This window comes from Phascolarctos cinereus, unplaced genomic scaffold, assembly GCF_003287225.1.
Source record: "Phascolarctos cinereus isolate Bilbo 61053 unplaced genomic scaffold, phaCin_HiC Scaffold_2;HRSCAF=192, whole genome shotgun sequence".
Classification (NCBI taxonomy): domain Eukaryota; kingdom Metazoa; phylum Chordata; class Mammalia; order Diprotodontia; family Phascolarctidae; genus Phascolarctos; species Phascolarctos cinereus.
Window position 1 is genome coordinate 91,250,564 of NW_027555625.1, and position 23,831 is coordinate 91,274,394.

At 39.4% G+C, this 23,831-nt stretch overlaps 1 pseudogene; it reads left to right on the top strand.

Moving 5' to 3' along the window:
- The first annotated feature begins 552 nt into the window (after positions 1-552).
- Positions 553-23,831, top strand: part of LOC144455678 (LYR motif-containing protein 1 pseudogene) — a 65,402-nt pseudogene continuing 42,123 nt past the window's right edge.

Sequence of the window (23,831 nt, forward strand, 5' to 3'; positions counted from 1 at the left end):
ATCTCTTGCTGAAGGAGAAACTCGTCATAGCCCTAAGACCAGTCCTTGTCACTGAATGGGTATAATGCTACTATTTTCCTAAAAGAGTTTAACCCAGCTTCTGTGGCCTGAGCTGGAGAGAAGTGTCCTCCTCTAGCAGGAGAATGGAAAGACCCCATTGAGGAGTGGTCCTGCTAGCTGGTAACACGTGTGACTGACCATTCCCTAAAGAAGCCTAGCACCTCAAAGCCTGCAGTCGAGTCCTGAGTTGCCCTAGCCAGGAAGGCTTCCCTACTCATTTGCCTCACTACTTGACTTCTGTAAACCATAGTGCCCTCTCCTCACCTCCCAGACACTGCGTGTGGAATGGAGAGTATGATGCAGGTCTATGGCTGGACTGTCAGGCTTTAATTATTCCTGTTTGGGTTTTTCTATCACATAAATGTTATGCTATGATTATTTTATTTTGCTTTCTCATTTAACGGTCAACTGTGTTAACAGTCACTGTGACTGATTTGTGTAAATGGGAAACACCCTGTTAGGGGTTCGGAATCTGCAGTATGATGTAGGAGCATGTCTCCCTATGCCAAGTTTAACCCTAGCAGCCTAAGCGTGAAATGTAGCTATGTGGTGGCCATGGTCAGTGCTTGTACCTTTCCCCTCATCCCAGGTAAGCTCCTGGACCTGCCATCATGAGTGTATATTGGGTTCAGTGAGCCACCTAGAGAGAGAGAAAATAAGAAGGGGGGAGTATGGGTGTCCTGTACCTGTCATGTACCTGAGTAACTGAAGACTCCAAGACAGGAATGCATATCACATGCAGGGGAAGCAGTCTACCTAGGAAAGATGGTATTGGATGGGGAAGTGGTGGAAAATAATACAATGAAGAATAGGAGAAAGTTCAACAGACTCAGGAGTCATAAGGATTGGGTATAAGTTCTAACTCAGCACTTACAAGTTGCGTGACTTTGGCACACATTGTAATATTTTAGAAAGAGTCCTCAGTTCTAAGTCAGACATCCTGGATTCAAGCTCTTTCACTAACTGGATGCATGAGTAATGTAAGGGAAATGATTTATTATATTGTTCAAGAAAAATTGTATGCTGTTGAAATCCAACTCTCTGTGGTTAAAAGTTGTCTGCACACAGAATGTCGCTTGACCCCAGTGATTCTCTAAAAATGCTGGAGGTGGCTACAAGGTACTTTGGGTTTCCCCAGATCCTGGATCCACCCAAAGCATTCTTGTTTTGGTCACCAAACTAAAAGCCAAAACACCCTTGTGTTTTATTAAATGTTTACAGTTACTCATATCTATCTCAATCTACCTTTTTTTCAAGTTGCCTTCTTAGCAACTGTGCTTAACTATATACACGTGGTTCATGCGTGAGCACCACTGTCTAAATCATATATAACGTAAACCTTCTAGAGCCTGGACTAGAGGGAGCCACACCTTCTTTCTTGCTCACTCTCCTCTACCAAATGACCTAATGAATTTCTTTCTAGAATTATTTCAGATTGTGGGGGTTTTTTCCTGGAAAATGACAGTGACCTCAGAGAATCACCTAATTTCTCTGACCATCATTTCCTGACCTATAAAATAAAGGGCTTGTACTGGATATCTAAAGTCCCTTTTGGCTCTAAATCCTATGATCTAAAGTCATTAAATCCCTTAGTTTTCTCTTCTGTAGAAATGGAGATAATAATTACTACCCTACTTACCTCACCAGGTTTTTGTGAAGATCAAATATTCTCTATAATAGCTAACTTAGGGAATATAAATAAGCAACCTCCTCCCTCCCCCGGTCTTTTCAGTTTAAAGCCCCTTTTATTAGATTTGCAAAACACCTGGCAAATACATTCTTGTTAGCCTTTGTTAGGTATACTCCATCTCTGGCCAGGAATCTGTCAATCCTATATTGTAAGCCATGATCCAGAAATCCAAATCCCATTCTCAGACACCATGTTCTTAGCCAGCTGTTCTCTTCCCAAATTAATTTTTCTCTTTGGCCTTCAATGAGTAATAGTGGGGAAAATAAAAGTAAAGTACCCCTATGGTCTTGAGTTTGCTGCCAGGTCTTCATAATCATTTGCAATAAATACTTTTTAGGTTCTTTCTGGAAGCGTCAATTGTGTCCATGTGAATCACTGAAAGGGGGTAGTTGTCATTTTTTTATGTCTAGTGAAGTATTCCATTATGTCTTGGATACAAGCCCAAGGAAGACTTGGGCCAACTATTCTCTGCTGTTGATATCAAGTCAACAAATAGTTGCCTCGATACCTGTATGTGAGGAGTCGCCAACTATTACTACTCTTCTCCCTCTGCCCCTTACTGGATGATCTTTTACCTGACAACATCTGTGACTCTGTGATGCCATTTGTGGGAGGATAAGCAACTGTTTCCTCCTCAGAGCATCTAGCTTTCTCCTCTTCAGGAAGAACCTCAAACTATACAACTGCCCTTTGCCTTCCCTTTCTGCTCTTTCTAATACTTCTCCATTCTCTATCATTCTGACAAGGGTTAAGTCTCTTCTCCTCCACATCCCTTTAGTTTTCCCACATTGAAGAGTGATTTGTGTTTCCTCTAAGAAATGTTTGGGGGTAGCTAGGTGGTGCAGTGGATAGAGCACCAACCCTGGAGCCAGGAAGACCTGAGTTCAAATCTGGCCTCAGATACATAACACTCACTGGCTATGTGACTCTGGGTAAGTCATTTAACCCCAGCTGCCTCATTAAAAAAAAAAAAAAGAAATATATTAATTTAAAATGCTTTTAAATATACAGTCAAATTGTCATGTAAATTTCTTTTTTTCTTCCCTCCTCCGCACAAGAGAACACTGCATACAGTAAGAGAATTTTGTTTTAAGAATAACTTTGAGCAAATAAGTCATTTTGATTATTATAAATACCCAAATTAACTACAAAGGACATATGAAGGAAGACACTATCTATACCCAGGGAAAAAAACCTGATAAATAGAAGTATGTATAGTATGATTTCACACACATAAACATATTTGTGTCTAATAAGTCTCTTCTTGTTATTTGGCTCACTTCCTTCTTTCTTTTCCTACAATCTCCTATGGAAGCCAACAGTATAAATATAGTGATGATGATCATAATGATAACTAACACTTCTATAGCACTTTAAGGTTTGCAAAGCACTTTGTAGATGTTATCTCATTTTTAATCTCCTAACAACCCTGGGAGGTAAGTCCTATTAGCAATAATTGTCACAATATGAAAATATTCAGTGACAAACATAATTTATACAATTAGCCCCTAGTCAAGCATCCCTTCCCCATTTAATACAAGCATCTATCCCTGATCATTAGGGCAGGGATTTTTGGCCGTTTTGGTGTGTTTGGTATTCTTGGTCAGTTATTGGGAAGTTTCTTCTTAATCCCCTGAAGGTAATTTGAAAGAGAATAATCTGAATATTAAAGGATTAAGAGAAGCCCTTTGGGGAAACTGATGAAGGCTTTGACATTTTTACAACAATGAGGCATTTTCACACACACACACACACACACACACACACACACACACACACACACACACGGCATTTTTGCAACAATGAACCTCTTCATGATTATATTGCAGGAGTCAAAGTGAGGTGAAAAGTGTCATCCCAAGCTTGCGTAGAATTTTGTGGGAAAATGTTACCTCTAAAACTGAGCGTTTGTTTCCTTCTGTATTAATTTTAAGACTTAATCCTAGTTTTAAATATAACCTAAAATTTTAAAAATAGAAGATAATATATGTTTATTTTTATAATCTTTATTTTTACTTTTCAAGAAGAAATATCAATAAACTTTCTTCTTTCTTCTTTACTATTTATTATATACAGTTGGTCCTTCTTTTAAATGGATTTAACAAAGTGGCTATTTTATGGTACCAATTAACCTCAGAAAACAAGGACCTAGAGACTTTCCTGAATCACCTAGGCTAGGACATAAAACTGGTTGGGAATGACCATAAATTAATCTATCATCTATCTATATATTTATAGATACAAATAGTTATATCCTCTCTCTCTCTCTCTCTCTCTCTCTCTCTCTCTCTCTCTCTCTCTCTCTCTCTCTCTTTCTCTCTTTCTCCCTCCATATGAGTGTGTATGTGCGCTTTTATGCATTTATGAAGGGAGGGAGAGTATCAGAACTATGATTTCTCAATGTAGGGAAATCCTGGTTAGGAAACTCTATCAATGCAAATCAGCAGTTGTTCTGCTACTTATAGTCTTAGCAGTTCAGTTAAATGACTTGCTTAGGATCACACAGCCTGTATATATCAAAGACAGAGCTTGAAATCAAGTTTTCCTAACTCTGAGGCCAACCCTTTATCCACTTCACTGCATTGCCTCTTGTATCTTATACCTACAAGATACATATATGCATATGTTACATTTATACATGAATGTGTATATATTTTTGCATCAATATATGTATGCATGTGCATATATATGTGTGTATCTCCCTTAGACTACATACATACACACATACACATACATATATACACAAAAAGGCATATATGCCTTAGACAAGCACTGACGATAGCTACACATACACACACACACGTACATACACACAGAGGCATATGTGCCATAGACAGGCACTGATGATGGACAGCAGTGATACCAAACTTCTGGTCAAATCAGGAAACACCATAAATGTGAGGAAGCAAATTATACCTAATCCAAAGAGTAATGAATAGACAGATGATAGGTATAAGCAAGATATGGCATATTGGTAGTGATGGTGAGTGTTAAGTAGCAAAAAACACATATCGTCAAAGGCATATCTGATGGGGAAAGGAGGTGGGAAGTCATAGAGTGTGAATGAGTAACAGCAGATGTACAGTCCAAGTGCTATATTGGTACTTCTAAAATATTAAAGGAACCAGAAGAAGGTTTCCAGTATGTTAGTAAGGAGAACTTAGAGAAAGGCAGAGATAAGCTTGGCATGTGATTCCAGTACTAAAAAGGCTTCTTGAGGGCAGGAATTGTTTTTCTTTTTATCTTTGACTCTCTAGCACCTAGTACAGTGTCTGGCATATATTAGGCACTTAATGGATGTTTGTTATATTTAATGGGATGGATGGAAGGAGATGGGATGGGATAGGATAGGATGGGATGGGATGGGATGGGATGAGATGGGACAGGACATCATAGAAGAGTTTCAATCCATGCTGGTGGGAAAGAGAGCCATATGACAAAAAAAAAAAACCCTGCAGAATCAAAGACAAAATCAGCTGTTCATTTCAAAAAATCAGCCTCATTACTTCATAGTCTCACCTGGTAATTAATTCAAGACTGTGATAAAAAAAAAAGAGTTTTGTGCTGTTTTCAGCATAACTCCACTCTTTTCCAGAGGATTATTAAGAATTATATATGTGCCTGGGAAGGAGAATGAAGTCAGTAACCAAGGACAATATGCATATGCTCAGAACATTCTGAGTAATTGTAAGCAATGCATTTAATGTCTCAGAGTGTCAGTTTCCTCATCTCTAAAATAGGGATAATAATACCTATGCTACCAATGTCATGGAGTTGTTCAAAACAAAATAATGTTGGTAAAGCTCTTTGCAAACTTTATATAACAAAAAGCCATATGTGTGTGTGTATACACACACACACACACACACACACACACACACACACACATATATATATATATACACACATAAATGTGAGCTACCTAAATTTCATTTATTACTATAATTATCTGGAATCAGAGGAATGGATAAGATGGCCCAGAAAATCCTTTTCAGACCAAAGAAACTCATTTTCTGACTTTTCCTTTAAGGAAAATGAAAAATATTTGAAGTCCCACTAATGGTGCTTGAAACCACACAACTAGGGATCTTTCCTGCGGATGCTGGTAAAACTTTTCCCTGGACAGTCCAAGCCTTTTTCTCTTTTTCTCTGAATGTTCCTTCTGGCTCTGATCTTTCTTGGTCCTGTGGTTCTGTGGAATAAGAAAGGCTTAGAGAACAATCTGTCATTGGGACACCCTCACACGTATCTAGACTGCTGAATCTGAGAGTCAGCTTATCAGTCCAGGATTCAAATAAGCTTGGGAATGAACTGACTTGGGAGGCTGAAGGTTTTGAATTTTTTTAGGAGGAAGAGCTAGAAATACAAAGCAAAGTTAGGGAAATCCAGGACAACCTAAAAAGTGCAATCTGCCAAAAATGAGTGGGAAGTTCAGGAAAATCTTATTTGTTATGGCTAAAGAGCCCAAACAATCAAACCAAAATTTTCCATGATGTACTCATAACTGCTTCCATATTTCATACACTGTCAGACACAACCAACACATTGGTTAGTTTTACTGTACTGCTTTTTCCCCCTTGTTATGTTTTTAACAAGGAATAACTTGCTGAGTAGCAGGAGGGGAGGAATATATTTAGAAATGAATGTAGTGTAAAAACAAAAGTTATCAATAAAAATAAGACTTTTTTAAAAAATTGCTCCTTCCAGATCAGGTCTTATGCTTTGTCCAAACCCATTAAGTTGGATATTTTAGAATTCTTTCTAGACAAACTGGTCATGAGTAACAAATTCTCACATTTTGGCAGCTTCTTTTACAATCTGTATCTTCCATGGCATCCTCTGGAAAAAAAATAGTTTTCATCTAAATGGCTAGCGAATTATCAAAACAAAGAAAGGAGGGCAGCTAGGTGGTGCAGGGGATACAGCACTGGTCCTGAAGTCAGGAGGGCCTGAGTTCAAGTCCAACCTCAGACCAAACACTTGACACTTACTAGCTGTGTGACCCTGAGCAAATCACTTAAACCCAATTGCCTAAAAAATTAAAAAAAAGGAGGAATCAGGAACATTTCAACAACCTAGATAAAAAAAATTCACTTTTCTGAGTGATTCTAAGTATAATATATACACTTGGGTTCATTATTTTTATCACATGTATTAGTTACCAATAAGATTATTAATAGTAATAATGATATACTTTTATATATTTGTTATATATTTTATATATTTTAAAGTTTGCAAAGCATTCTACATATACTATCTCATTTAAATCAGACAAAACCCCACGAGGTAGGGATTACAGGTCCTATATCTTAAATAACTGAGGCTCGGAGAAGCAGACTTGCCCATGGTCAGATATCTGGCAAATGTAAAAGACAAGATTTGAAGTCAGGTCTTCCTGAGTCTAAGTCCAGAACTCCATTCATTACAGTACACTGCCAATAATACCAACGATGATGATGATGATCATGATGATGATCATGATAACTTCTTCAAAGCCCAACCTATAGTCCACGTTGCAGGTGGAGGATATTGGCAGAGAATGGGACTGTCAGTCAGGGAGATGCAGAGTGAGGAATGGGTGCCCTTGAAATGCTTGCCAAATAATCTAGCAATCTGGTGTATCACAATACCAATGGTTGAGTTAGCACACTGGCCAGTGTGATCAAACTACTGATACGAATCTAAGAAATTCACAGGGCTGGATAGGATTGCAGGTTGGCTCTACTTGAAACTGTCGTGATGATTTTGAAGAATCAGAGAACCATGGAGCAAATAACGTTCCTCTGTGTCCAGATGCCACATGAAAGTGAGCTACATCAGGACTAAGTAGAAATGTTAATAGCCTCACTTTCTGGAAAAACTTCACAACAAATTTTGCTGATTACTCAAGCAAGAAAATTACAGCGGTTCCTGAAATGGACCGAAAATATGAATACTTTCATTATGTCCCAAAGTTATCATAACAAACTAGAAAGAGATCTCACCAGCCAATGAAAAGGCTCCATACCATTCCTTTTAAATGGTACCATCAGCTCCAAATCACATAACTGTATTGCAGGTTGGTGTAGGGCAATCAATTTTATCTTTGTGCCTAAATTAGCAGATGAAGTGGAGAATTAGAGATGAAATGGAAGATCCACTCCAATCTGAAGAGGGAAAAGTTGAAGACCTTGAGGTCATTGAAAGTCTGCATTTAATGTAGACTTCAGAAATTGTACCTAATAATGAAACTGATGACAAAAATAACACCAACATCCCAAGCGATTTTGAAAAGGAGATGGGCATACTTAGAGTGGAATGCCAAAAAGTCCTATTTGAATTTGAAGTCATAAATCAAACTAGCAGACCAATTATACTGAAACAGAATGATTTGGAGGATGGGGTGGGCCAAGGGTGTGTTAGAGTCTGTTTGTACTGGTTCTTGAGAGACAATTATTAAATTTTCTTTGTGAACATTTACATCTCAAAAATCGGCAAATGCTACAAATCAGGGCTTGATTTATTGTTTTATTAATTTCTAAACTTAAAGTGATAGAGAAAATATTAATAATGTAGATTAAACTTAAAAGTGTGTCATATGTACACTTTTTTCTGGAGAGCCAGTTGTTAAACATTTATCAGAATACCTCTGGTTATAATCATCATGAACCAACATGGTTTTTTTCCCATAAAATATAAAAACTATTTACAGAAAGTATAAAAACCACTTCAATACCTGCCCACCTGAGTATGTGTAGTAGCTGTTGTCACAGAAACATGAAAGGAAAGGTGGAACTACCGAGGAATTAGCATCAAAAACCACCATGGCAGAAGCAGCGTGGGAAAGCTACTGAATATTTGTGGTAAGGCATTGGAAAAGTACCCCAATATCTAGTTAGTATGTGCAGAAGAAAACTTGGACACTATATAGCCCAAATAAAGACAATAAAAAAGAAATATTCAGAAAGGAATCTGAAGGGGGGAGGAAGATGTTTCAAAAATTCTATATTCTCTTAATCAGCAAATGAAAGCAAAAGTTAAAGGGTTAAGGTAATTTAAAAGGGGTCAAAGTAGCACAAAAAAAATAATCAATTGAACATCAGTCAAGACCTTTACTACACAGAGGCTTGAGAAGGAAAGAAATCAGTTAAATACGAGAAAACAATATATTTTTCTGAAGAAGGCACATGGGAACCCAAAAAGCTCTAGGAATTTAAACTTATTCTCAATTTTGTAACTATTAAACAAATTACCTGAAAGTGCTGCAATCTTTTGTTGCTTATCACAAAGCCTTTGACTTCTTTTTGCATGCTGCCAATCTATAAAATAGGCTCAAATATAGGGAGAATGTCAGAGTACTTGATATCTACCTTGAAGTCTGTTCTGTATTTAAAACACACCACAAGCCGTATTATAACAAGAACAATCGATATAAAATACAGTTATTTCTCAGGGAGACAATTTCAGTCCATTATATTTATGCAGCTGTGGTTCAGTAGATAGAGCCCTGGGCCTGGAGTCAGGAAGACCTGAGACATTCACCAGCTGTATGACCTTGGACAAGTCACTTAACCTCTGTTTGCCTCAGTGTCCTTGACTGTAAAATGAGAACCATAATAGCACCTACCACCTAAGGTTATTGTGAGGATCAAATGAGTTAATATTCGTAAAGCATGTAGCACAAGGCAAGCACTATATAAATTATTATTATTATTATTATTATTATTATTATTATTATTATTATGCCGTGCTTTAAATATATTGTCATGTTTTCTGAATAGAACTAAGTATGGCTTCCAAATTTTAAAAGGAGAGGAAGCAAAACATCCTATTAATCACTTGATATACATACATATATATGTATATCAAGTGATTAATAAGGTATGTTTGTATACATATATATGTATATATATTACAGAGAGAGTTTGCATGAAGTTATATGGCTCAGTTGAAAAAAGGCATTAAACATCTCTCTAATCTCATGAAATCTTTCTCCCATAAAATCAAAATGTCATTTGGACTTGTTAGGTAGAAAATTATTAATGTAAGTGAAGAAAAGATTAAGACTGAAGGCTGTGAGCTTGAATCCAAAGATTACATTGAAGCAGTGGATGAAAGCAAGACCTATATATATCTAGGTCACTCAGTCAATAAACGCATATTAAATACCTACTATGCGCTAAGCACTGGGAACACAAACATAAGTTTTAAAAAATAGTCCCGGGGGCATTTAGGTGGTGCAGAGGATAGAGCACTGGCCCTGGATTCAGGAGGACCTGAGTTCAAATCCAGCCTCAGACCAAACACTTGACACTTACTAGCTGTGTGACCCCGAGCAAATCACTTAAACCCAATTGCCTAGCAGAAAAAAAAAATAGTCCCAACCTTCAAGGAGTTTACAATCTAACGGGAGAAGACAACACACAAAACTGAGCATAAATCTAGGCAGAAAAAAAAGCTGTGATTCTGTGGCCAACTAGGCTAAGGGATTTGCTAGCATCCTAAAATCTAGTCTGATTGGGAATAACATATTTAAAGTAATCAGCATCTTGGTAATACCAGCCTTAACGTGCTCATCTCTTCCCCTCACAATTACCTTCCATTCATCTTGTGTAGACATATGCATATATGTTATAGATTCCGTCTTCCCTGGTAGAAGGTAAATTCCTTGATGACAGCAACTGTTCATTTTTGTCTTTGTATCACCAGCACCTCAGACAGTGTTTGGTGCATGATAGGAATTAAATCAATTCTTGTTGGTTGGTTAATTGATCAAGGTTATAGGAAAAGTACTCCAAAAGTGTTTTCCTTTGGCTTCCTCAACTAGCAATAAACTAATTCATTTTCCCTTCTTTTGAATCTGTCTTCACCCTTCAAGGAAATAGTTAACTTACTTGTGCCAGACATGGAGAATTCAAACATATTGAGACATTTCCCTGAAAGTACCAACTGGAAGGCATAGGCCAGCAAAGCATGGCCCATGGAGCATAGCGGCAGAGGCAAGAAGCATCTTGAATGTTTGCCTGTGAATTTTCTGCGTTGCATCCCTTCCTCTCTTCCCTCCAAACACCTCCATCCTGAAGCTGCTGAGACATGTCCAGATGTGTTTATACATTTCCCCCCCCCCCACTCATCATTCCTCTGCCTTGGATTGGGCGACAAAACAAAGATACAGGAACAAGAGGCACTGAGAGAGACTTATCCGGTTTCTGTTTATCACAAGGGACTGGTTTATTTGTTTTAGAGAGTTGGCCAGCTGCAAGCTGTTTGGCTTGGGGGGCTTGGATGAGGATTGTTTTCTTTTCCTGGTTGGGGGCAGTTTGAGGAGCCCTCTCTCTCTTGGGAGATCCCTGCCTAACAAAGTGAGTTTCCTTCACCATGGGTAGCTACTTTATCCTCAAGGACTGAAGACACTGATAAGTCAGTGCCAGGACAGCCCTTCTAGGGAAAGATGGCTGAAATGAAGACATGCTTCCTCCTCATTCTTTTCTTCCTTCTCTTTTTCCTCTTCCTCCTTTTTTTCATCCTGTTTCTACCCCTTCTCCTCCTCTTCCTCTTTCTCTTCATCTTCCTCCTCCACTTCTTCTTCTTACTCCTTCTTCTTCTTCTCCTCTCCACCTCCTCCCCCCATTCAAATCCCAGGGTCAAATATTTTAGCACATCCTCCAATAAAAAAGAAAAGAACAGTCCTCAGAATGGGAGTCTAATGTAGGGAGAGAAAAGGTGTTTCTCCACACACCTACTTCATGTCATACATCATCTTATTTCATTCCCCCAGCAGCCTTGTAGGTGAAAATACCTATAGATATTTTTATCCTCATTTTGCAGATGTGGAAACTGAGGCTTAGAGAGATTAAGTGACAACTATCTCCTCTGACTCCAGGCCCATCAGTCCTTCCACTACACTATGATGCTTAATAAATGCTTGTTAGCTAACTTACTGACTGACTACAATCAATTTTTCCTTGTATCATGCTTAAATTCACCTCTTTGTAAGCTCTAGCCATTCCTCCTGATTCTGCTCTCTGGTGACAAATAGAACAAGTTTAAAGCCTCTTCCATGTGAAAACCTCTCAAATATTTAAGCATCATGTCATTTCCTCCTTGAGCCTTCTCTTCTCCAAGCTAAACATCCCAACTCTTTCCACAAGTCCTCATATGGCATGAATTCAAGAATTCTCACCATCCTGGTTGACCTTCTCTGGACACCTTTTACCTTATCGTTGCCCTTCTTAAAGTGGAGCCCAGAACTTAACACAGTGTTCTAGTTCCAGTGTGACCACAGTGTACATTGTAACTATCACCTCCTTTTTCCTGGAAAATTTCACTTTTAGTGCATCCCAAAACTGAATTTGCTTTTCTGACTACCATGTCACACCACTAACCCTTTCTGAACTTGTAATCCACTAAAATCTCTCAATATTATTTAGGAAAACTTATTTAAACTGCCACACTGCCCCTTTAATGTATTGTGAAATTGATTGCTTGTACCCAAGTATAAGACTTTACATTTATTCTAATTAAATTTCACTTTAGTGAGTAGATTTGGCCCAGTTTTCTACCCAGTCAAGATTATTTTTGCACCATTGAATAAAAACATGTTCTGATTTAATTTGAAGGATCTCAATGAGTTCTTTGTTTCTCTACCACTTCATCATCTATAACTGACGTTGAAGCATAAGCTACCCTTATCTTCCTGAAGGTCTTTTTATAAATACCCAACATGAGCACTGCAACATGAGATAGCCAAAGTCCTGTGATGCCTTTTGATACACAATAAAACCAGCTAAAGCAGCATCCTTTTGCCTTCTGGCTTCATTTACAGTGAGAAGGTAAAGACAGATATGATTTATTTACTCAGTAGAATATCTGATCATTGATCATTAGAAAGGAAGCTCACAGCTAGAGCCCCAGTAGCTAAATTCATGTTTATAGATGGTCTAAAGACCTTCCTGATTCATAGTACTCTCTGCCTCCTTTTTTTGCCCAATCCCGCCAATTTGTCATGGTATGCTCCTGAGCACTCAAAAATAATCCCTGTTTTACCCTATGAAATCTTGCATTGTGAATAAAATCAATTCTGAATTGTAGAAACCTGGAGTGTTCACTTAGAGTATGGAGATGAGTCTGCTGAAGATGGAATTAGGGACAAATTCCAATAAAGTCCCAAGTTGTTGTGACAAATTTCTTGAGGTCCTTGGTTAGGGCTCTTGAACCCAGTGACCCACCCACCCCTCCAACCCCCATCAGACTGTAACAGCTGCCTGAGAAAGCTAGGTGACTTCTGCACTTGAACACAGACTCCTAATGCTGAGTGAGGAACCACCCAGTAGAATGGAAACTTCTCGAGGGCAGGGATAGTTCCGTATTTGTTCTTTGTCTTTTGTTGTTTGTCCTTCATTTCTGAAGAGGACCAGTGACATCACAGGATGATATTGAATGTGAATTGAATTTAAGTGAGGCAAAGTCGGTCCAAGTCAGCAGCCTCACTCTCTGCCAGAGTCATCAAAGAACAGTGGCAAGACAAAAGTAGGGTGACTAGCCACAGTTCAGGATGCAGTGGACAACCTTGGTGTCTTTGCTGCCTGACCACAGCTCCCCACAGCACCTGCTCCAGCTGTCTTCATGGTTGTTGGAATAAATTGCTCTCATCCACCAGTCCTCCAGGGGAAGTCTTCACATGCCTGGGGTAAACACCCCACTAACTCACTGACAGGTTTGAGACCTATCAGTTACCCTCAATCTGATTTAGCCCATCTGCTGAGATAGTTTTTAGGAGGTGTGGCTGCTGTACACGATACAACTTCTTGGAGCCACAGGTGAGAGTCGGGTGAAGGTGAACACCGAAGGTGGATGAGCAACCCTGGAAAGGGCTCAGTAAGCCCTCACACCAGAGGGGCTAATCCTCTCTGACCACCCTGTACACCCCTTTGTCTCTAGAACCTAATATAATTCCTTACATATAGTAAGTGCTTAATTAATGCCTGTTGGCTTGGCTTGGACCAAGATCTCCTATGACAGTCAGAGACTAAAGCATTCCTTTAATAAATATTCCTGCAGTATGACTCACTGGGGATGAAGTGATTGCCATATGCTTTAACTGATATCCTGATGTGACTCATAGTCCCAGTTATGAGGAGAGTGACTTCCAGACTTTGCTACTTGGAAGAGGAGGAGTCAAACAAAAATAGGGTATGCATTCCCTGTGTCCTCCCAAATACGGTTATCTGGATGAGGAAGTTCCTTCTTGCTGAATGGTTAAAGGTATTCAATGGCATGTCTTCTCCTGAAGACTGCAAGGGGCTGCTGAGTCTTTGAGCCTCAGTATCCTCACTTGTAACTAAAATAAAATAATAAAATAAAATAAAAGGATGGTCCCTTCCAAGTCTAAAAATATCCTGTGGTTATCCCATCTATTTTGGGCTCTCCAGTGTCAAACATTTCCCATCCATATCCTATTCTATTAGGACAAAAGACCTTAAGAAACTAGTTAACCTACCCAAACTTACCATAACACATAGGAAAATGGGCATTGATTTATTTCAGACTTCCAAAGTGGGGCACCAGAAATTCATTTATTCATTTGTTAATCAATTAATTGATTTGTTCATTCATTCATGTGCTCAGCTATGTGCGTAGGTACTAAGAAAAAACACAGTCTTGTAAGTCATAGTATATATAGTCTTGAATCTTCGCTTCAGGGAGCTAGTTGGGGAAAGGAAAGGGATATGCTTGAAATACAAATAATATTTAACATTATTAATATATGCCAGGAACAAGTGTAGATGCCATTATCTTATAAAAATATAAAGGATCAGAGATAAGTCAGGGGCAGCTAGGTAGTGCAGTGGATAGAGTGCTGGGCCTAGAGTCAGGAAGACCTGAGTTCAAATGTGGCCTCAGATGTGTGACTCTGGGTAAGTCACTTAACATCATTTGCTTCAGTTTCTCATCTGTAAAAGGAGTTGGCGAAAGAAATGGCAAACCATTCCAGTATCTTTGCCAAGAAAAATCCAAGTAGGATCACAAAGAGTTGGACATGACTGAAACAACTGAACAACCACAGATACAAGTCTTCAGGGTCTAGAGTTCTGGGTTCTTAATCAAGTGTGGTCCACTTGGGGCATTGAGGTGGCGCAGTGGAGAGAATCCTGGGCCTGGAGTCAGGAAGACCAGAGTTCAAATCCAGGCTCAGACACTTATTAGCTGCGTGATCCTAGGCAAATCACTTAACCTGTTTGCCTCAGTTTCCTCAACTACAATAGGGCAATAGTAATAGTATCTACTCTGCAAGATTATTGTGAGGATCAAAGGAGATAATATTAGTAAAGCACTTAGCACAGTGCCTGGTACATGGTAGATGCCACATAAATGCTTATTCTTCTCCCCCTTCCAAAGATAGCTGGTGCCGGTCACGCAATTGATGCTCAATAAACACTTGCAAAATGGAGTGGAGTGGAATGAATGTTGCCTGTTCCTGACTACTTCTCCTGTTCTACTTTGTCCCTGCCAACTGTGCAAAGGGATGGGTGATGCTAACTCTGCAAGTTACTGGAAAGAACAGCAGGCTGTGAGTGGAGGACAGAAGCTGTCCGGCAGATGAGCCTTGGGGTCACTCAATACTTTGCATAATGGGTACGAGAGGACTTTGGGACCAGAAATCAGAGGACTTGGAGTCCTTTTTACTGATGGCAAGTGTCTCCCAAGAGTGCTAAGATATGATGATAGATACAACAGTGAAGAGTCAGCAGACCTGAGAAATTGGGTGCCAACCCTAAGGTCTGACAATTCCCAGATATCGACTGGGTCTTTCTTTGGGGTTGTTCCTTTGGAATTCACAAATATCTAGCAGTGAGACATACCCCCAGGATCCCTGATTTGGAAGCAGACTTCTCCACAGGGTTTCTTTCTCTCTAATAGGCCTTTCCTAGACTTTCATAAATGGCATAGATGCTCATACCCAAGAAACCAGGGGATTAGGAGTGCAGTATTGGCGTTATTGCCAATGTGGGCCTAGGAAGTTATAGGATTAGAGTTGGAAGAAATCTTAGTGATTCTCTAGTCCAATGCCTTCCTTTTCACAGAGAAGGAAACTGAGGCCCTAATCAAATAAGTACTCATTACAGGATTTGAACCCAAATCCTCCCACTCCAGACCCCAGGGTCTTTCTATTGCGCACACTGCTTCCTTATTAATAGACTGTTTCTCCTGAGTTCCTATGGTTATATCTTAAAACGGGGTTTTGCTCAAGGTCCTTTTTCAGATGGTGAAGAAGGAGAAGGGAATAAGCATTTATATACCACCCACTACTGCCAAGCACTTTTTACAAACAGTATCTTATTGGATTCTCACAACAACCCTCAGAGGTAGGTGCTATTATAATCCCCAATTTACAGGTGAGAAAACTGAGGTGGAGAGAGGTGAAGTGACTCGCCCAAGGTCACACAGCTAATAAGTATGTGAGTCTGTGTTCAAGTGCAGGAGTCACCTGGCCCTCTCAAGCAGCTATTACAGCCCTATAGATCACTGGCTTTGAAAGCCCTAACCAAGGAGCTCCAGAAATTTGTCCTAATTAATTTTGACCAACTAATTCCACCTTCAGCAGACTCATCTCCATGCTTCGAATGAACATTCCAGGTTTCTACAATCCAGAATGTGATTTTACTTGCAATGCAGGATTTCATAGAGTTATTGAATGTGGATGTAGTAAGATCATAGGATCTAGAGATCATAAGAGCATAGCTTTGAAGCCATAAGGGACCTTGTAGGACATCTAATCTGATGCCTCTCGCTTTACAGATGAAGAAAATGGAGCCCAAGGAGGAAAGGAAGGGACAAGCATTTATTAAGCACCTGCTGGGTTCCAGGCACTGTGCTAAGAACTTTACAAATGTGGTCTCATTTGAGGTGAAGAGATGTGTCCCCACAGTCACTTAGAGGTAGTTAGAAGCAAGGAGAGACTTCAAATCCAATTCCAGATTCCAAATTATTGCCACCCAGTTCTTACATTAACATTTGTGTAGGGGTAGCTGGGTGGCACAGAGCACTGGCCCTGGAGTTGGGAGGACCTGAGTTCAAATCCAGCCTCAGACACTTGACATTTACTAGCTGTGTGACCCTGGGCAAATCACTTAACCCCAGTAGCCTCACCAAAAAAAAAAAACAGTTGTGTGATTGTTGAAAGTACATCATTTAATTTCTGTGAATCTCAGTTTCTTTATCTATAAAAGAGGCATGATAATGCATTAACTGCCTCACAAGGTTGTTGTGAGAAATGTATTCTGTTAACCACAGAGTTTTACATAAATGTGATGATGATGATGATGATGATGATGAAAGTGATTACCTTCCATAGGCAGTGAAATATAGCCCCAAACTAGAAAACAAAACTATGGACCCTGACTTCCTGAAAGGAGTCACTATAGGAGATGAATATCTTCACCCCCACAATTCCTTTATGAAGATATTCATGTCTGACTGTGACCTTTCTGCTTAGAGTTGAATGCTTGTCATTTGAGAAGCTCTTATCTCTGTCTCAATTTTTAAAGTTGTGAAACATTTTTTATCTTCTCCCTTCTCTTTCCTTCTTTCTTTCTTTCTTTCTTTCTTTCTTTCTTTCTTTCTTTCTTTGAGAATCCTAACCAAGGACCTCCAGAAATTTGTCTCAATTGCACCTTCAGCAGACTCATCTCCATCTTTCTTTCCTTCTTTCTTTCTTTCTTCTTTCTTTCTTTCTTTTTCTTCTTTTTCTTTTTTCTTCTTCTTCTTTGTTCTTCTCCTCCTCCATCTTCTTCCTTTTTTCTCTTTCTTCCTTCTTTTTCCTTCTTTCTTCCTTCTTTCTTCTCCCTCTTCCTTCTTTCCCCTTTTTTCTTCTCCTTTTCCTCCTCCTTTTTTCCCTTTTTTCTCCTTCTTCCTTCTTTTTCCTTCTTTCTTCTTCCTTCTTCCTTCTCCCTCTTCCTTCTTTCTCCTTTGTTCTCCTTTCCTCCTCCTTTTTTCTTTTTCTTCATTCTTCTCCTCCTCCTCCTCCCTCTCTTTATCCCTCTCCCCCCCTCCTTTTTTCCTCCTCTTCCTCTATTTCTCCTAACTCCTTTCCCTTCTCTCTGGGCATCCCTCTTTTGCCCTCTAACTGCCCTGACTTTCTCTTTCCTTCCCTCCAGTCTAGCTTTAGTGACTTTATTCTTTGTAATAATAATACTAGCCAGAGTACAAAGCAGAGACTAAGGCCCCTAGGGAGAGGCAGTGCAGACCTGCACTCACAGAGTGAGTGCAAAGATCTCCAGTTAGAAAGTATACCTGTGTTCTCTCATGGTCTCCAAGTCCTGGCGGAAGAGAGAGTCTGAAACAGGAAATAGTGATCGCTGCTAATCCTGAGCATGAGCGGGACTTAGCAATTCATAAATTCAGGGTTAATTCATTTTATGATTTGCTTTCAGTAACACATATTTCATTTAACCCCAAGGCCCTAGCAGTAGGCGGCTCAGAGCCCTGCCTGCCCCTTCTGCGAGCCCAGTTATCTCCTTGGTTCTATGTCTGCCATTCCATGACTACATGGCCCAGTAGGGAACATCTCTGGTGACCAGGGACAGAATTAACCAACCCTCTAATTCCAATGTGTTTAGTTTTGGAGCAGAAAAAGTTAAACACCTTCTCACAACACATTGTAAACATGTCAGTGTGTTTAACATTTTAAACATGCTCTGTTCTCCTGCCCACATGGTTAGAGAAGAAACAGGTTATGATGTTTAACCAGTGAATGAACGTATGTGCTCATACGACTAACACTTTTTAAACACTTGCGGATGCTTAAAATTATGATGTGTTTAAGATTTGAGTGCATTTGCTTTTCTGCACTCTTAATCCAATGAGTATTGAATGCATTTTTCCCAAACAGCAAGAGTCTGTCCACCCCACACAGCCCAGGCTGGTAACCACAAAGTGCTCGTTGCTCCAGAATGCTTTTTCAGCACTTTTATCACATGCACCCATAAGTTCTAACAGCAGCAATGATAATAACTCTTTAAAGGATTTTGAGAGCATTTCACTTTCAGAACCTCCAGGGGCCATTGTAAGATAAAAGCCCTTTTCTTATTGTGGGTGGGAATACTTTGCTATTCCTGCCTATTCAGAATCTATAGATGAGTGACCTCATTTCTCCAGTCCTCAGTTTCTTCATTTGTAAATAAATAAATAAAAATTGGGCTCTAATGCCAGGATAAGATTCCAGGAAAAGACCGCTTCTCTGGGGAAGGGGGAGGAGTCAATCAGCCATTGACTTAGTAACTTTGAAAGAGAGAGCAGGAGAGCAGAAGGGTGTGAAATGTTGAGGCCCCAGGAGAAATAGATGGGGTTCTAATGTGAGATGGTGGTGTCATGGTGGGGGGAGTGATGAGGTTGGAGTCTAGAAGACCTGAGTTTAAATCCCATCGCTAACACAGAGTGGCCCTAGACAAGTCAGTTCAACTTAATTATACTGTAGAACTCACCTCACAGGATGAGACTATGTATATATAGTCTCATATTAAATTCCTTGGTTGGCTCCTGTCCTTTCCCAAGGAAGTAGTGCTTTTTTATAATTCCATCCTGGCATCATAGTCTGATGTCCTCCTTTTACAATGAGGAAGCTGAGGAATGAAGAATTGAAATAATGTGTCCACAGTCACACAGATAGGAGCAGAGTCAGGATTTAAACCCAAGATATTTACATAAATACACTAAAATGTATCTATGTGTGTGTTTATGCATGTATATATACATATATTGTTACACATATGCAGATTTTATAATATCACATATTACGCAATACATATATTAGCTGATATTTATGCTAAGCTCTATAACTTGCAAAACACATTTGTTATTGTTATTGCTGTTGTTATCATTGAGTTCTATCCAACTCTTCATGACCCCATTTGTGGTTTTCTTGTCAAAGATATAGGAGTGGTTTGCTATTTCCTTCTCCAGCTCATTTTACAGATGAGAAAACTGAGGCAAACAGTATTAAGTGACTTGCCCAGGGTCACACAGCTAGTAAGTGTCTGAAGCCAAATTTGAATTCAGGTCTTTCTGATTCTAGGCCTGGTCACCTAGCTACCCCCGAAAAAACACTATATGTACAGATATATATGCTCTGTATATATACTATATATATATGCTATATATATACATACATATATATGCAAAACAGATATATACAAATATATACACTCTTTAGTTTGTAAAGGGACAGCTAAGTGGCACAGTGGACAGAGTGCTGGGCCTGGAGTCAAGAAGACTTGAATTCAAATCCAGCCTCAAATCCAGCTGTGTGACTCCGGACAAGTCACCTCACCCTCTTTGCCTCAGCCAAGAAAACCACAAACGGGGTCATGGAGAGTCAGATGTGACTGAAACAACTCAGTAAGAACAAGTGGTTCGTAAAAACACTCTGTGTGTGTGTGTGTGTGTGTGTGTGTGTGTGTGTGTGTGTGTACACACACATATGTTTATATGTAGCACACAGTATAAATGTGAGCTAACGTAATAAATACATTGCATGTATAATATGTAATATTATAATATATGTATATATGCAATAATATGTAGTATTTTTGCAAACTATAGAGCACAGTATAAATTTAGCTAATATTATGTGTACTGTATATAATGTAATATTATAATATATGCACACATGCAATTTTATATATACAATTGAATACAATATAAATATCAGCTAATATTATTATATCAGCTCTCCCCAGAACCCCAGCTTGGAGGGCAGTGCCCACTTTGAAACTAAGAAAGAGTTCAGTAGGTCCAAGCACTAGGCAAAAACTTGAGCCTCGGGCACAGCCATGTGGAACTACATGAAGGCAGGTGGGATGATGCATCCCTTCAATCCCTGCTACTAGAGAGGCTCAGGCTGATGGATCAGTTGAGCTCAGGAGTTCTGGGCTCCAGTGGGCTAAAGCCAATCAGGTGTCTGCATTGTCTTGCATCAATATAACGACTCCTCCAGAGTTGGAAGGTCAAACCCACCCAGGTCAGAAATGGAGCAGGTCAAAGATCCCAAGTCAAACAGCCAGTGGGGTGAGGGCTGTGAGTGGCCCTGGGCTAGATAGGGAGACCTAGTTTCAATGAATGAATGAATGAATGAATGAATGAATGAATGAATGAATGAATGAGTGAATGAGTGACTGAATGAATAAAACTACGTGGACTAGGCCTAGGTGACGTTGAAATTCTAGTTTCAGGAGAAAAAGTAGGCTCACTGAATGGAAGAACTAACCTTCTTTCTCCATACCTAGGGATGGGATGGGCCTGCTGGATCTGCCAAAGAGATCCATCAAGGGGAAAAAGTCAGAGACAGGGTTTAAAGGGGTTAAGTCTGAGTTAAAGTGTCTCTGTCATTGCCCAATTTGAGGTTTCTATGAGCAATCTTGCTGGATTATGCTTTACTTTGGAGGCTTTGTCCTTGTTAGGTCCACATCCCCAAATCACTAAGTGGGCATGATCACCTTTAACTTAATTGTAAAGGAACTAGAGTCCAAAGAGATTTGGTTATTTTCCAAAGGTCATACAGCAAGTCAGTGGCAGAGCTGGGAGCTCAAGGCCAGATCTGCTGACTCTTATGTCTGAGTATCTACTTGCTACTGAAACCAACATCTGAAAATGTCAACTACAACTTTTGATGGTAATTCTTCCAAATTTAGGCCATTTAAAACTGCAGAATGATGAAGCTCGTCTTGCTTAGGACCTTTGTTTTAAATCTGTAGAAATGGGGGCTTGGAGACATAAAGTGATGTCACTCAGGTAGTTAATTTGCAGAGTGACTTTTTCAATGTAGGTCTTCTGACTATAAAGTCTTCCCCTAAGTCATTATGAGTAATGGCTAAGATGGGATTGTAAATTCCTGAAATAAAAAGAGCCAATTCTCCTAATAGCCTCTTTCTACCTCAGATAGGAATTGGCCCCTCTTTGTGGGCAGAGAAGTTGCCTAACGCGTATTTTCTCAAACAGGGAATTTCTGCCCAGTGGCCTAAAACCCAGAAAATACCAACAACTCATCATCTGGACTAAATCACGAAACATCAGAAATTCTAGCTCCTTCTATCAGACCTCATATGGCACAAACTCAAGCACCTTCACCATGCTGGTTGCTCTCCAGCTTTTCATTATCTTCACTCAGAACTGAATACAACACTCTATGTGGGGTCTGGACAGGACACAGTACAGAGGGACTCTCTCTTCCTTATTCCTGGAAGGTCTGTCTCACTTAATGAAGACCAAAATCACAATGATGTTTTTGGCTACTACATCATATTGTTGATTCATATTGACCTTATAGTCTTCTAAAATCCTTAGTTGTACAGGCAATTTTTTTGAACCCATATAAGCCTTTACATTTTTTCCTATTGAATTGCATCTTATTAAATTCATCCATGAGTGTGCTGGTGAGTATTTAACAACCAAGTTTCCCCCTGCCCCCCAGAAAAAGTATGAACTGCACATTTTAAAGTTTTAATTTGCATTTTCTCCATCACCTTCTTAACTCTAGAAAATCAACAAAAACAAAGCAATATTTGTAGCTGATTTCCAAGGCTGTAAACACACTGAAAATCTGACAATTGGCTCTTATGAGTCAGTTCTAATGGCTCCCGGACACCCCTGGATTTATCCCGATGTTGTGGCCTATTAGGATATGTTTGACTCCTGGTTATGTCATCCAGTGTTTGTCATCTGCCCTAGCTTTATGTCATCTGAATATTTGAGACGCATGCTATTCACACGTTTATTCAAGTCATTGATAAAAACATTGAACAACACAGAGACAAGCACAGATCCTTAGGGTGTCCTTCCAAGTTAATATTGAACCATTAAAGTCTAGGGGTTTTTCCTTTAGCTACCCTATCACTTCTAATTCTGCCTAACTATAGCACTGTCTAGTCTTTATTTCTCCATCTTTTCCACAAAAAAATGGTATCAGATGAAATGCTTTGCTAAAATCTAGGAAAATTATATCTATAGCATTCCCTGGGTCTCTTAGTTTAGTAACCATATTTAAAAAAAAAAAGGAAGAAGAGGCTCACTTAGGATTGCTTTCTTTGCCAGAGATTCACTAATCATCTTTTCCATGATCCATTTTGCAATTTTCCCAGGATCAAAGTCAAGCTCACTGGCCCATAGTGCACAGCTTCTCCCATCCCCTTTTTCGCAGATGAGCACATTTGCCCTTCTCCAGTCCAGAGGCACTTCTCCCATTCTCCATAGTCTTTCAAATAGTCTTTCTTTTTCAAGAGAAATCACCATCACATACACCAATTATTTTAATACCTGGGGAGGTAATTCATCTGAGCCAGATGACTTGAATTACTCAAGAGCAGCTAGGTGTTTCCTTTTTGTGACCTAACTTATCTTGAATATTGGCACTCTACTAACCATTTTGGATCTGTCATTTTCAAGGCAAAAGCCATTTTGCTTGTTAGAACAAGCAAGAGAAACACTAAGCAGCTCCTCTCTGTTGCCATTTATTATCAACCCATCCACTCCCTTGTCTCTTTTTTTGATCTCCAATATAGCTTTTCTTTACCCCAAACATAGCTTTTTAAAACCCTTTATTGACCTCATCTTCCTCCACTAACCTCAGTTCATCCCAAGCTTTAGCACTCCTGATGCTGTTTCAATAAGCCCCTGCCCTGCCCTGATTTATCTACCCTTGCTTACAGCTTCTGTACGTAGCTTTCAAAATCTAATTTCCATTCCCTGGGTTTCAGTTTCCTTAATTGTAAAATGAAAGTTGGACTAGATGTACTCAAGATCCCTTCCAGCTTCAAACCACATGATCTCAATGTATTCACCTCTAATAGGTATTCAATCCAGTGATCAGTCAGTGAGTCAGTCAATAAGCATTTATGATAAATAATTAACATTTGTTATTTATTAGTGGTCACTGGATAAGGACTCTAGGGACCTAGGCTCTGTTCTGAGTTCACTTTGGTGATTCACCTTGGGTTCATAACTACTGTAAAGGGAGCATCTGTAAGATAAGGATAAAAACGACCTTCCATATGTCTCATAGGGATTTTATTAAAATCATCTCTTCCTTCAAGGTCTGGATCATGTGTCA